Consider the following 13,045-nt stretch of genomic DNA (forward strand, 5'->3'; position numbering starts at 1 on the left):
AACATGATCTGGCAGCATATTAGAATCAAACTCGTAGTTTTGGTTCCATTCTAGCAAAAAGAGAAAAAAATCGTGTAAATAGAACACGACGTGAACTGAAAAGTACTAATACCGGGTAAGTTTGAAATTTTTTAAACACCTGATACCTTTAACGCGTGGGATTGTTTAAAATAATACACTATATATAAAAGCTTAATATTGAAGAATATGTTCGAAGAATCCACAGAAATGTATGATAACAGATGTATATACTATTACCTTTCTTAATAAAAATCTGTTCAGAGGGATTTAAGGAGTTCAATAGTTGGAAATTCAGCATGTCTGAAATGATGATACGAGTTCAGAATTTTCATAAGGACAAATGCAATCGTGTAAAGCTCTCAGGAAAAAACAATAAACCTTCGATGAACGAACGTGGAACTTAGGATCGAGAAATGGATTATTAAATTTTCAAGTTGAAATTGTGTTTGAGGTATAAACAAAGGATTTGGAAATTCAATTGGGTTTGTTATAAACGCGTATCATATTTTTATATTTCTCTGAAGTTGATGATTCCATACCACTTGAAACATGAACTTGTTGCAAATACAGAGCATAGTCTTTCCCGTGCAGCAAGGTATAGAATTTGATTTCTGCATTCATTCTATTGATGGTGATCATCGAGTAAATTGTATTAGGGAAGAGAACTGCAAGCTGTATCACGTAATGGTACTTATGTTTGGAAGCAATATGTTCCAGAACTCATTTGCTACTGTCATCGAGCTGATGCAGATTTTACTGAATAGTGAATGACCAAGCCGAGAATTTCCATTTGGCTGCTTCAAACTTCTCACGAATGCTTGAAAAATATACAAAGCTTTTCGTTAATTTCATTTTGAACAGCCTCCACTTGATGGTTTAACCGAAATTCCACTGTTGGATACTCATCTTAAACCTGCCATCTAACCTTTGTCCAAACTGGAGTCCAAATCGTACTTGTGAAATTATTACGTCTATGATTCTATGATTGGAAGCGTTACAACTGCATGAACACTATAAAACTTAATTTTTTTTTTACAATAATCCAAAGCAAATATTTCATAATATAAAATATGTATTTACGAAAACAGTATCATTTTATATACATCGAGTATTTCAGTTGATTATTTGGCTATTTGTATCGCACCACGGTCATTTTTTGCACACGAGGGCTAATTATTATTTAATTAGACTGGTACTTACAATTTATTGCCGGTTCCGAAAGGCAGCGTTTGACAATTTGGCCTTTTTATTCTTACCGAGTTGTTGGTGCGCTAACCCCTTGGTATGGGACTACCTGCGGTAGCAATCTTTTTCTGTGGTCATGTTGCCGCGAGCTGGGGATCGAGAAGGCCGAACATTAGTAAAGTGCCGGCAGATGATACGTTCTTCTGTAAAATGTCTTTTAAGAACATTCTTAACACATCCTGCAATGTGTGGAAGAGCACATCTTCGTCTTGCATCTCCGCGAATGTTTCTAGGTTTTATAACGGCTGTGACGTCGAAAACAATTTGCATGTATACTGCAAGTTTTCAAAGTAATACATCCTCTGGTGGCGATATTTGGAACTATTTTTTTTTGGCTGAAAGAAATTTCCATTCCTTTACTAAGTCATCCACAAAATTTTACAACTTTCTGTGACGACTGGTTTCAGCTGTCTTGCTCTGTCTGCTGGACTTGCTCTTTTACTCTCGGAATGAAAATTTTTTCACGAAACATCGGGATTTGACGCAACGACGATCGACTATAGTAATTTCTGCTGCTTGCAGTGCCGATTTTTTTCTCTTTTTTTTGAAAAACCGACTCACATTTGCGCTTTAAAGCTGAAAGACCATTGCAAACCATCTTCAGTTGCACGATCACGGATATTATCGGGGTTTCGCCAGATGAGGGTCCGAGAGTTTAAATAAGCGGCCGCAGTTATACCAATCCGATTTTCGGGTACAAAGTCGAGCGCGGGAACTTGCCGGGAAAATTCGAAAATTGATTTAAAAAAAACAAAAATCCGCTACCTTCTCGTTGATTTCTCAAACTTTTCTGGACTTCCGGCAAATCTTTCAACGAGAGACCACATGGATTATCGGTTCGACATGATTGTCGCACTTTAAAAGAAAACTGTCTTGGGGTAAAGTTGCGAAGGGCAAATAAAAATTAAATATTTTTTGATTGAAAATTGTCGTTAAAATGCAAAAAGTCACAAGATAGCACGACTACAGAAAATGGGAGGGAGTGATGCTGAAAAGTACAGAGAAATAAAACACGCTCTTCTCACAGAAAGAATCTTTTCGCGGCAAGCAGGAACCAAACATTTTTGGCGTCCTTTCCGAAATTCGGGGCATACTGAGCCAAAATTCGCTATTTTGGCTATTCGGCGCAGAAATGTAGAAATACACTATTGGAGCAGGGTGGGGCAAGATGTCAATTTTGGCGCAGTGCGGCGCAGAGTGCCCACCCCTGCGACCGAAATGTAGACGACCTGTGGAGGACGTCAACGCCACCAGGCCTTGGTTGCGGGCCAATCCGATGATCTTCTTTGGCGATCTTGGGTGTCGCCGTGACGAAACCGAAGCTGGTGCGGCCAGGCACTGGTTGCGGGTCATGGTCTTATTTTGTTCTCTGAACATGTATAGGATCCGTCGGGTTCGTTGGAAGTGAGGGTCTCTTTTCGCTTTGAAGTAGGAGCACCCACGCCGCTCCCAACCGTCTAGCTCACGTAATTACATTCCCTATAAACTAGATTGAACTTTACATAGATTTAACCCGAAATAGACTTGACTCGACAAAATAAATGATAACGGGGGATTGTATAAAATTTAACAAAAATTTAAGAGTGGCCCTTGTCCGGCTCATAAAGGGAGCTACACCAGCACCTCCTAGAGATAGAAGGCCTCTTCACTGTGTGCCATAAACGTCATTCAGACTACCTAGCAAGTTTGCCACATTTTGAAACACAGCATCCTATTTCGTTTCTTCTTATTTTGGCGTAGAATCTTCCTGATTCACAAATACCGCATAGTGATTGGATGTGGGACATAGAAATCGTCAATTCTGAGCTCGATCATTTCTTTTCCTCGCAACGATGATACTGGCACGAGCAGGGAATTTTTCCCCCTGAATATTCTGAGGGAAAATGGACTACTTGCTGACGTCACAAGAAGAGTGCGGAGGCCTTCTATCTCTAGGAGGTGCTGGCTACACCGTCACGTGACTACATCTTACAAAAACCAGTATTACAAGAGCCCGAATACAAAGAGGGGACGCTCAAAGTTTGAAAAATTAAGGGAAAAGAGAGAGAGAGTTCATCTGATTGGTTAGAAAGAAGTACGAATATCTGTATAGAAGAGTACACTGGCCTACGTGCGAAGGTCAAGCAAGAAAAAGGTAGAAAGCGAGAAAAACACCATGAAGATGGCGTTTATTATTATTATTATGCACGCAAGATTAAACGTGCAAGAAACAGTATTTTGAAAATTAGAGAAAATTATATTAATGAGTGGCATAAGCGGTGTTAGTGTGGGGCACAGATGTTGACTGAGGAAATTTAATGTGACATATGAACATTATGATAATGAGAGCCCGGATTATATGCAAATGCATATCCACATATGCATTTGCATATTTTGGCCTTTTTAGCATTAATGCATATAAATGCATAAAATCAAAGAATTTTCGGTATATAAGTGCATATTTTTGAAGGTTTATTTAAGCTCACCCAATTTTTAAATAATTTTTCAAAAAGTCCTCAACCTTGTCAAAGCTACATCTGGCAACAGTATTCCAACCGCCTTCTTCAACGAAATTTTAAAAAAGTTCTCTTCTTAGGGTATGGTCATAGTAGCCGAAAGCCCTGTATAATTATTGTATTAAGTTCTCTTTCAAACAAAAACGATTTTCCCCACTCATAACGTACGTCCGGTGATTTTTGACTACTTTTTTGGACTTTTTAATTTATTTTTGACTTTTTTCATAATCTTTGTAAAATATTCCCTGTAATTATCGTATTCCTGTAACTTTGTATACGTATATTTTTCTCATGCTTCTTTGAGCTTTTAATCTGAAGCTCTGTATATTTATTTTCAAATTTTGTATTTTTTGACATTTTTTCATTGTCTTTTTTTTCGTCCAACATGTTTTTGAGAAGGCAGGCGTCGGGGAACAAGGGTTGGCATTTTCAATGCAATTAGGCAAAGCCACCCTTCAGAAACGCCTACACTTTTCGGACCCATGCATGGGGTTCCCCCGACGACGACCCACTGCATAGGTTCTATTTCACTCTCATAAAATTCATATATGAGGGGATATTTTTTTTTTTTTGTAAATGAAAATACGTACGCACGAAGAAATAGAAAAGATTCATTTTAAAAACACATCCGCCTTTTTTTTTTGCATGGTAATTTTTTAATGCATATTTTCTCATTTTTTAAATACAAATACAAATACGGGGTGATTATAAAAAAACTATCCCGACATATGGGCCCCTAACTATCATACCATTCACAGAAACTGAATGAAATTTTGGCATAAGGTATTTTGATGTATGCGCTCAAGAATGATATGGAAAACAACACAAACAACAGTGTCACTCTAACAGTTACGGCTACAGTGAGAAAATTTCGAAAATATCAAATGGCAACACCAAGTTTTTTGTATTGGAATGCGATCTCCATACTGAAAAACACTAAATAGCGTTGGAATGGCACCTGTAGCACGAAAATCCCCGGAGCTAGGCAAGGAAAAAATAAAAAGAACTTTACCGTTCACCAGAGCATTAATGTTCGTTTCATTCGTCTCACCGTTTCTTCGGCTGAGATCCCAGCCTGATTAGTCCTCCACAAGGTCATGTGGAAAACACAATAAAATGCTTTATTTTATGCTGCTTCTCTGTCCTTATTGGTTGTCCTCACTTTTAGCCTATCTACCGCCGGTGATTTTTATGCTACAGTTGCCGTTCGAACGCTATTTAGGGTTTTTCACAATGGAGATCACATTCCAATACAAAAAACTTGGTGTTGCCATTTGATATTTTCGAAATTTTCTCACTGTAACCGTAACTGTTAGAGTGACACTGTTGTTTTCCATATCATTCTTGAGCGCATACCTCAAAATACCTTATGCCAAAATTTCATTCAGTTTCTGTGAATGGTATGATAGTTAGGGGCCCATATGTCGGGATAGTTTTTTTATAATCACCCTGTATAATGCCACAACAGGCAAAATGCCCACATTTCGAAATTTTGTACATATTTCGAAATTTTTGACTTTTTCAAGATTTCTAGTGTAAATTCTGGGGTGTTTAATGCATATTTTTTGCATTTTTAAGTGCATATTTGTATTTTTTTACCACTTTTTAGTGCATGTAATCCGGCTCTAATAATAATTATAACCCATTTAACTAGTTTCCATAACTTCTATATCCAAAAAAAATAACAATAATTGCCACATTACATTCCAATTTTTCCCATTCTCCATAAAAGTGACAATGATGTATAAAAAATGCTTGGGATTTCCTGGCTTAGGGAATGGAGCCAAATTACTATATGCTTTTCAAGTGATGAGTGACCTGTTGCTTCGATACTAAAGTGTAGTATAGTTAAGCTTAAAGATACAGAGAGAGCATTTAGTATAACAAAGTACACGGCGAGTTTCGCGAGGAGTACACGAAAATTCTGTGGTTGGTTGCAGGGGCGTCGGAAGTGTTTCGAACTTGTGGGTTCTCGTCTTGATCTTTATATATTGGAAATTACGATTTCTCAATCAATTCTGGGGGCGTTCAGACCCGTGCCACAAATTACCGTGGGTGCTCGAGCACCCACAACACCCCCGGCTCCGACGCTACTGATTGGTAGTGAAAAAAAAATCAATGTAGGCCTACACTATGAAAAGTTATAAGTAAAAATAGAGAAATTGAGCGGTGATAGCTGTTTCTGTAAATTCATATAATTGTAGGAAATATAATACCAAAATTTTCATGCATTCATAATTGAAAAAAACACGAAAAGGGCCAAATTTGCGCTTTTATTCTGTATGGTAAGAGAACGATATTTCCCGCAAAACATTAGAAAAAAAAATTCATTGAGATATCGATGATCAAAGACTTGATTTTTACCACTTTTTACAATAACCCTCGCATTTCCGAGGTAGCGATGAAATTTGGATTTTCACGTACGACCATTTCACGAGTGTACCGTGAATATCGGGAATCCGGTAAAAAATTAGATCTACGACATCGCTGCGGCCGGAAAAAGATCATGCAAGAACGGGACAGACGAGAATCATTAAACGTGACAGACGAGAATCATTAAACGTGACAGACGAGAATCATTAAACGTGACAGACGAGAATCATTAAACGTGACAGACGAGAATCATTAAACGTGACAGACGAGAATCATTAAACGTGACAGACGAGAATCATTAAACGTGACAGACGAGAATCATTAAACGTGACAGACGTGCAACCCTCCGCAAATTGCTGCAGATTTCAATGCTAGGCCATCAACAAGTGTCAGCGTGCGAACCATTGAACGAAACATCATCGATATGGGCTTTCGGAACCGAAGGCCCACTCGTGTACCCTTGATGACTGCACGACACAAAGCTTTACGCCTCGCCTGGGCCCGACAACACCGACATTGGACTGTTGAGGACTGGAAACACGTTGCCTGGTCTGACGAGTTCCAATTGCTTCGAGCTGATGGACGTGTACGGGTATGGAGACAACCTCATGAATCCATGGACCCTACATGTCAACAGGGGACTGTTCAAGCTGGCGGATGCTCTGTGATGGTATGGGGCGTGAGCAGTTGGCGTGATATGGGACCCCTGATACGTCTAGATACGACTCTGACAGGTGGCAGGTACGTAAGCATCCTGTCTGATCACCTGCACCCATTCATGTCCATTGTGCATTCCGACGGACTTGGAGAGTTTCAGCAGGACAATGCGACACCCCACACGTCCAGCATTGCTACAAAGTGGCTCCAGGAACACTCTTCTGACTTTAGACACTTCCGCTGGCCACCAAAATCCCCAGACATGAACATTATTGAACATATCTGGGATACCTTGCAACGTGCTGTTCAGAAGAGATCTCCACCTCCTCTTACTCCTACGGATTTATGGACAGCCCTGCAGGATTCATGGTGCCAATTACCTCCAGCACTACTTCAGACATTAGTCGAGTCCATGCCACGTCGTGTTGCGGCACTTCTGCGTGCCCTACACGATATTAGGCAGGTGAACCAGTTTTTTTGGCTCTTCAGTGTATATAGGCACGATCACAAAGATCATTATATCGGGGACCGACTATATTCATCACACATACTATAGACACTTTCGGAATTTTTTCATATTTATCAAATTCACCAATTACGCTAGGGTATTGTGCATAATTACAGGTAATGGTGAAATGGTGATAAATTAGGTATTTATTGAATTAACCAACGACACTTGGTTACACATAATCGTCGGCGAAAGTGACAATGTTTTCAGTATGAATAAAATTTACCAACGACGGCACTTGGGTATTGCGCATATTCGCCGGTGAAAGTGATAAATTTATCAAACATACCAAGATGATTGGTAAGTATGCATAATAACCGGTTATTATGTATAATAACTGATTCATCAAGTTTACCGTAACATATATATATACAGGGTGGGGAAAAAGTCCGTAGAAACTTTAAAAATTCATAAAAACCAGAAAAATAACCGAAATAAAAAAATGTCTTGCAGGATTAGGTCACGGGAATTTTTTTTTAAGACAGGAGAAAAAATAACTAAAAAACAGTCGATAGGTGGCACTGACGTACACAAATCAAAGAAAAGATACACAAATAACGAACAGAATGCCTCCAAATCGTTTATTACAGCGGTATGTGTTCCACCACCACCACAGGGGATAACACATTGCAGGCGAGTCACAAATCCAGCAACGGCAGAGTGCAGCAGGTCCACATACACAGTTTACAACGTTGAACTATTTTCGGATTAGGAGCGCGCGCAAGTTCTTATAACCGTCTCATTTGCATATTTCCACCGAAGTCGCTCGTACCAGCGTCACCTACCGGCTGTTTTTTTAGTTCCCCCCGTCTTAAAAAAAATTCCCGTGACCTAGCGACGCTAACCCTGCAAACCGTTATTTACTTCGGTCATTTTTTGCGGTTTTCAATCATTTTTAAAGTTTCCACGGACTTTCTTCTGCCCACCCTTCATATTTTAAAATTATTTTTCCGATACACAAATCCACTCAATACCACAGCAAGGACATTATTCTTGAAGGAACAACAAATTTTGAGTAAATTAAAATTTTTCTTTTTTTGGTATAACGATGAAGTCGTCGTACAATATTTATTATGTGAGCAAAAAAAGAAAAAGATTAACCAAAAAAATTTCAGGAATCTCTTTGAGCTCTACACATTTTTTTTACAAAATCTAAGCCCCCCCCCCCCCACTTTTTTCCCAGTCGTTCCTGTGTATAATATATTCAGAATCTTTATTGTTTTATTTTTCCTCAACAGAGTTTTAAATGTGCATTAAAGATTTTTCGGGGATTTATTTTTCATCCTGGTAGCATTGATGTTTTCATGATAAATATGCATGTGATGGAATATTTATTAATGGGTTCTCTAACACATGCCAAAAAAAAAGGTTTTTCCCCATAAAAAAAAAATCAACTTGTAATATCTTCATGAAAAATATCAAAAAAATCTATGCTTAAGCTCTTTAAAGAGATATTAAAAAAAATTTAGGAAAATTTTTCAAAGGAAAATAATTTCTAGCTGGGAAAAATAATAATGAACCTCGATTACTGATTACTGATATGGCTTCCGGGCATCAACGTGGACAGCCCGTGAAAATAAAAAAAATATATGTATTGAGTAATCAAAGTCATTGTTGAATATTTGAATATTTTACGCTCTATAAAACGTGAATGAATATCTAGAGGCCAAGCCAGTTCTAGTTTATGATAAAATAATGGGATGTATTCGCAGAAATGACAATGTTTCGGCTGTATCTGAATTTTGCTGAAATATTTCATATTTATTAGGGAAAAATGAACTTTTCTCATTTAAAATACAGGGGTTGGGCAAAATAATATGAACACCTGTGAAAAAAAAACAATAAAATGTTTTTAAATTTTTGTTTTATTTAAATTATTTTTAATTTTTTAATTTTTTTAAATTTAAAATTAATTTAAGATTTAATTTAAAATTTAATTTAAAATTTAATTTAAAATTTAATTTAAAATTTAATTTAAAATTTAAATTATTAAAAAAATAATAACAAATAATGTGAAAAAAAATTAATATATAAAGATTTTGTGTCTCATTTTACAGGTTTTCATATTATTTTGTCCAACCCCTGTATAACCGCTGTGCAAACAATTTGGGATAGTCTGTATATGCAATCAGCATATCAGCGTAGTTTATTCCCACATCACGTATCGAGATACAGGGGTCGGACAAAATAATATGAAAACCTGTGAAATGAGAGAAAATCTTTATCAATTTTTTTCACATTTTTTTATTTTATTTTTTTAAATAATTTAAATTTTAAATTTAAAAAAATTACAAATTAAACAAATAATTTAAATAAAAAAAATACATTTTATTGTTTTTTTTCGCAGGCGTTCATATTATTTTGTCCAACCCCTGTAGGTCTGTAGCAGTGCTTATTGGTTACAACTATGGCTGGGAATCGATTAAAATTAAAATTAAAATTAAAAGTGGTTAATCAAACATTTTTGATCGATTAATCGAATATTTTTTCGTAACTACATAATATTAATTGATGCCATAAAAATGTTTTTCATGCATTTCATACACCTATTTAAACAAATATAGGATAAATTAAGAAATCAAGGCTGCCCCCGCACGAAGCAGTTTAAGATGTTGGACGTTATTTCTCAAATCTTGCAGCACTGGATTTTTCGTTAATCATTTTAGGCTAATCACTAATATCGAAACCACTTCCAATCTTCATATTGTTGTTGTTTTGCTAGAAACTATTGCCGGATAGTACTTGTTGGGAGAGGAGCTGATGCTTCCCAAATACAAATACAAAGGCCACAACAGGCAAACTGCCCAACGAAGTGGCTGCAAAAGAAAAAAAAATATGTCTGCAAAAATATATACGGAATATGCGAAAACTGTTGTTTTCACACTGTGGAAAGAATAAATTTTGGTCTTCTGATACGCCCATCAAACTCAATTTGAAACTGAAATTTCTGTATCACCAATTTTCATTAAATCGACACGTATTCCCCCAAATGCCGAAAAATTGTATACATTCAATATACAGTGATTCAAATATTTTTAAATATGGTCACTCATCTAAAATGTTATGTCTGACTGACTGACTGAAATGACTCTTTGTAAGAGGTAACGGGCGTCTTATAAATGCGCCCTTCTTCATTCCGTAACGGGTACGGCTTCGTAGTAGCTGGGATCTCAAATTGGAAATTTGGAATTTTGGCTAAGGCTTGGATTTCACTATGAAAGTTTTGTAAAAGTGCTTTTATAAAACTTGAAAAATACAACCAATGAGCTGATCGGTTACATTCGAGCAAATGCAACCGATCAGTTTATTGGTTGTATTCTTGAAGTTTTATAAAAGCACTTTTACAAAACTTTTATAGTGTAATCCCGACCTAACTAAACTAAAAATTTCAACTGCGATTAACAGTCGATTAATCGATTTATCGGACCAGCCGTAGTTACAATTTACCCGAGTGGATTACTTTGGTTCAGCAAGGTCAATTACTATATTTCCATTGCAGTTTATATTTTGTTTTAAATTGCATCACCCTACTAACAACCTCTTGCGGACGCCTGGAGATCCGCTGATCATCTCGTAAAAACCACCCGTAAAGCAGTGGTCACCAATTCGGTAGCACCATCGTGCCTACCACATGTGACACCACAGAAAGGCTAACAACTTCCCATATACAGTAGTTCCAAGATGGTGCCACTCTCCGCTATTACTACGAAGGTTTCGACAATCTTCCGTAGTAATAACGGAAAGTGGCATCATCTTCGGATAAATTGCTATTTGGTAGCAATGTCAGCAATGTGAGCTTTGGCCTGAGTTAGGTCTGGCTGTCCATGTACGGCCCCGTTCAGTGAACGCGGGCTCTAAGGAAAGACGGTTCGTTGCCTTTGTAGCCTAGTGATCATTCGGCTCACCCGCCCAGTGAAAGGACGTGGGTTCGATTCCCTGCAAGGGCAGTTGAATTTTCTTTTCTGGATTTATCTTCGCATCAGCCAACTGTCCAAACATTCCCAAATAAATGTCTTTATCCTTGTAAATAGGCATTAACTTTCATCTTCTTCTATCGTTGTACAACCTTGACTATGGATAAAAAATCAGACATGACCCTATCTCGAAGTGACAGGGGCGATATCAGCTGCGTTGTTTCGAATGACTACCGATCTTAACCGAACAACGAACCGTCGCACAGAGCTACCCGTTCCAAGTTTTGAATGACTGGGTCATGTTGCAAAGACTCAGTGATGTTCAGGTCAAAAGAGCCACCCTCTCACAATGCACAAAAAAAGCCACCAACCCCTCACCGAGAAGAACTACTAATCCAGCCGTCCTCAACCGCCTAATCAAACAGCCCGAGTTTGCCTGAAGTAAGACACCTAGAGTGGTGGGTAGAATGATCGTCCTCCTTCTTGAGAGGGAAACCCAGTCCTTTTTTTAGATGTCTAATCGTTAAAGAAAAGGATAGGGAACAGCGATTGGCTACATCGATAATACTGACGCCACACTCCGTTAAAAGATGGTGGATAAGTCAGCCAGGGGTTTCAAGGAGTCCAGCCTAGAGGTTGGCTCTGAGTAAAGCAAGTACTAGCAGGTCCAAGGAATAAGCAGTGGTGTCTTAACGGGTGGATCAACGAGGCCCCGACCCATTTTCCCCAGTAAAGCAGTCTTCAAATTAATAAAGATCTTTTATTGATTCTAAATTTTTATTTTTTTAGTGTGTGCATATTTTTGAGCAGCGTCTGCAAGTAATTTTATACCTACGCACGAGAGTGTCAGCGTGGTAAGATACTCGTCTACCACCATGAAGGTATCTATGGGTTCAATCCTGGAGAAGAACATATGTAACAACTTCTTTCTCGATGAACCAGAGACAATCACCGATAGATGGCGCATTCATTATCGATCCAACTCTATCGGTAGTAAATTGCTGTATAGTGATATGACCGGAATTGGTATGCGTTAAAGTAGTGTACTATTTTTATGCATTGTTCCTAAGTACATGTATGCTTCTTTTGGATGTAGATTTCTAGAAAGCTCTGAAACGTTCAATCCCAAACCACGGAATCATTTAGACGGTTTTGATGATAGGGTTAAGGACGTTTGGCTAATTACAAATATATGTTAAAATTTGGGGTAAAAAATTGAGGGCCCCAACTGGCCATGTGGAAATAGTATTTAGCGCACTCCCTATGTGCATTTTGTACGTGCACTAGATGCTGATGGAACTTTGGGGGTGGAAAGTTTCCATATTGTATTGGTTTGTACATTGCGAAGCAATATTAAGCGTGAATTTGGAGTTCGGAAAACCAATGATTATTTTGATTGTTCCCGTTACGAAAAATGAAATTTCTGTCAGGGAAGCATCAAACGGGGAGCTTATTTTCAAAAGGAAACATTCCCACTTTGGCTAAATTTACAGTAGAAATAAAAACCGGATTTCTCCGGAATACGTTTGCTTTACAAGAGAAGAAAATAGTCTGACAAGTAGCATGTAGGAATGGTAGAAGTATATTAAAATACTATGTTTCTTGATCAACATTGAAGACAGTTATCCCACATTTGAATTTTGGAAAGTTCCGTTTTGACAGAAAATCAATTGAATTGTTACCGATTGATTAAAATTTGAGCTGGTCAAGTCTGAAAAACTGGAAATTTCTACATCACCTGTTGATTCCGGAACGTTTTAAATAGCCCAGGAAGGTACCCTCTTACTGACCTCTCGTCATTCACATAAAAAACACGATCCAGTGGAATCTCC

At 37.7% G+C, this 13,045-nt stretch overlaps 1 protein-coding gene across 2 annotated transcripts in view; it reads right to left on the reverse strand.

Annotated features, from left to right (window-relative positions):
* LOC149072222 (suppressor of lurcher protein 1-like) overlaps positions 1 to 13,045 on the reverse strand; it is a 221,615-nt gene that overhangs the window by 24,200 nt on the left and 184,370 nt on the right. The gene's annotated exons all lie outside the window — the stretch shown is intronic.

This window comes from Pholcus phalangioides, unplaced genomic scaffold, assembly GCF_987345545.1.
Source record: "Pholcus phalangioides strain wild (caught in Gottingen) unplaced genomic scaffold, Ppha-v1.0 ptg000017l_1, whole genome shotgun sequence".
Lineage (NCBI taxonomy): Eukaryota > Metazoa > Arthropoda > Arachnida > Araneae > Pholcidae > Pholcus > Pholcus phalangioides.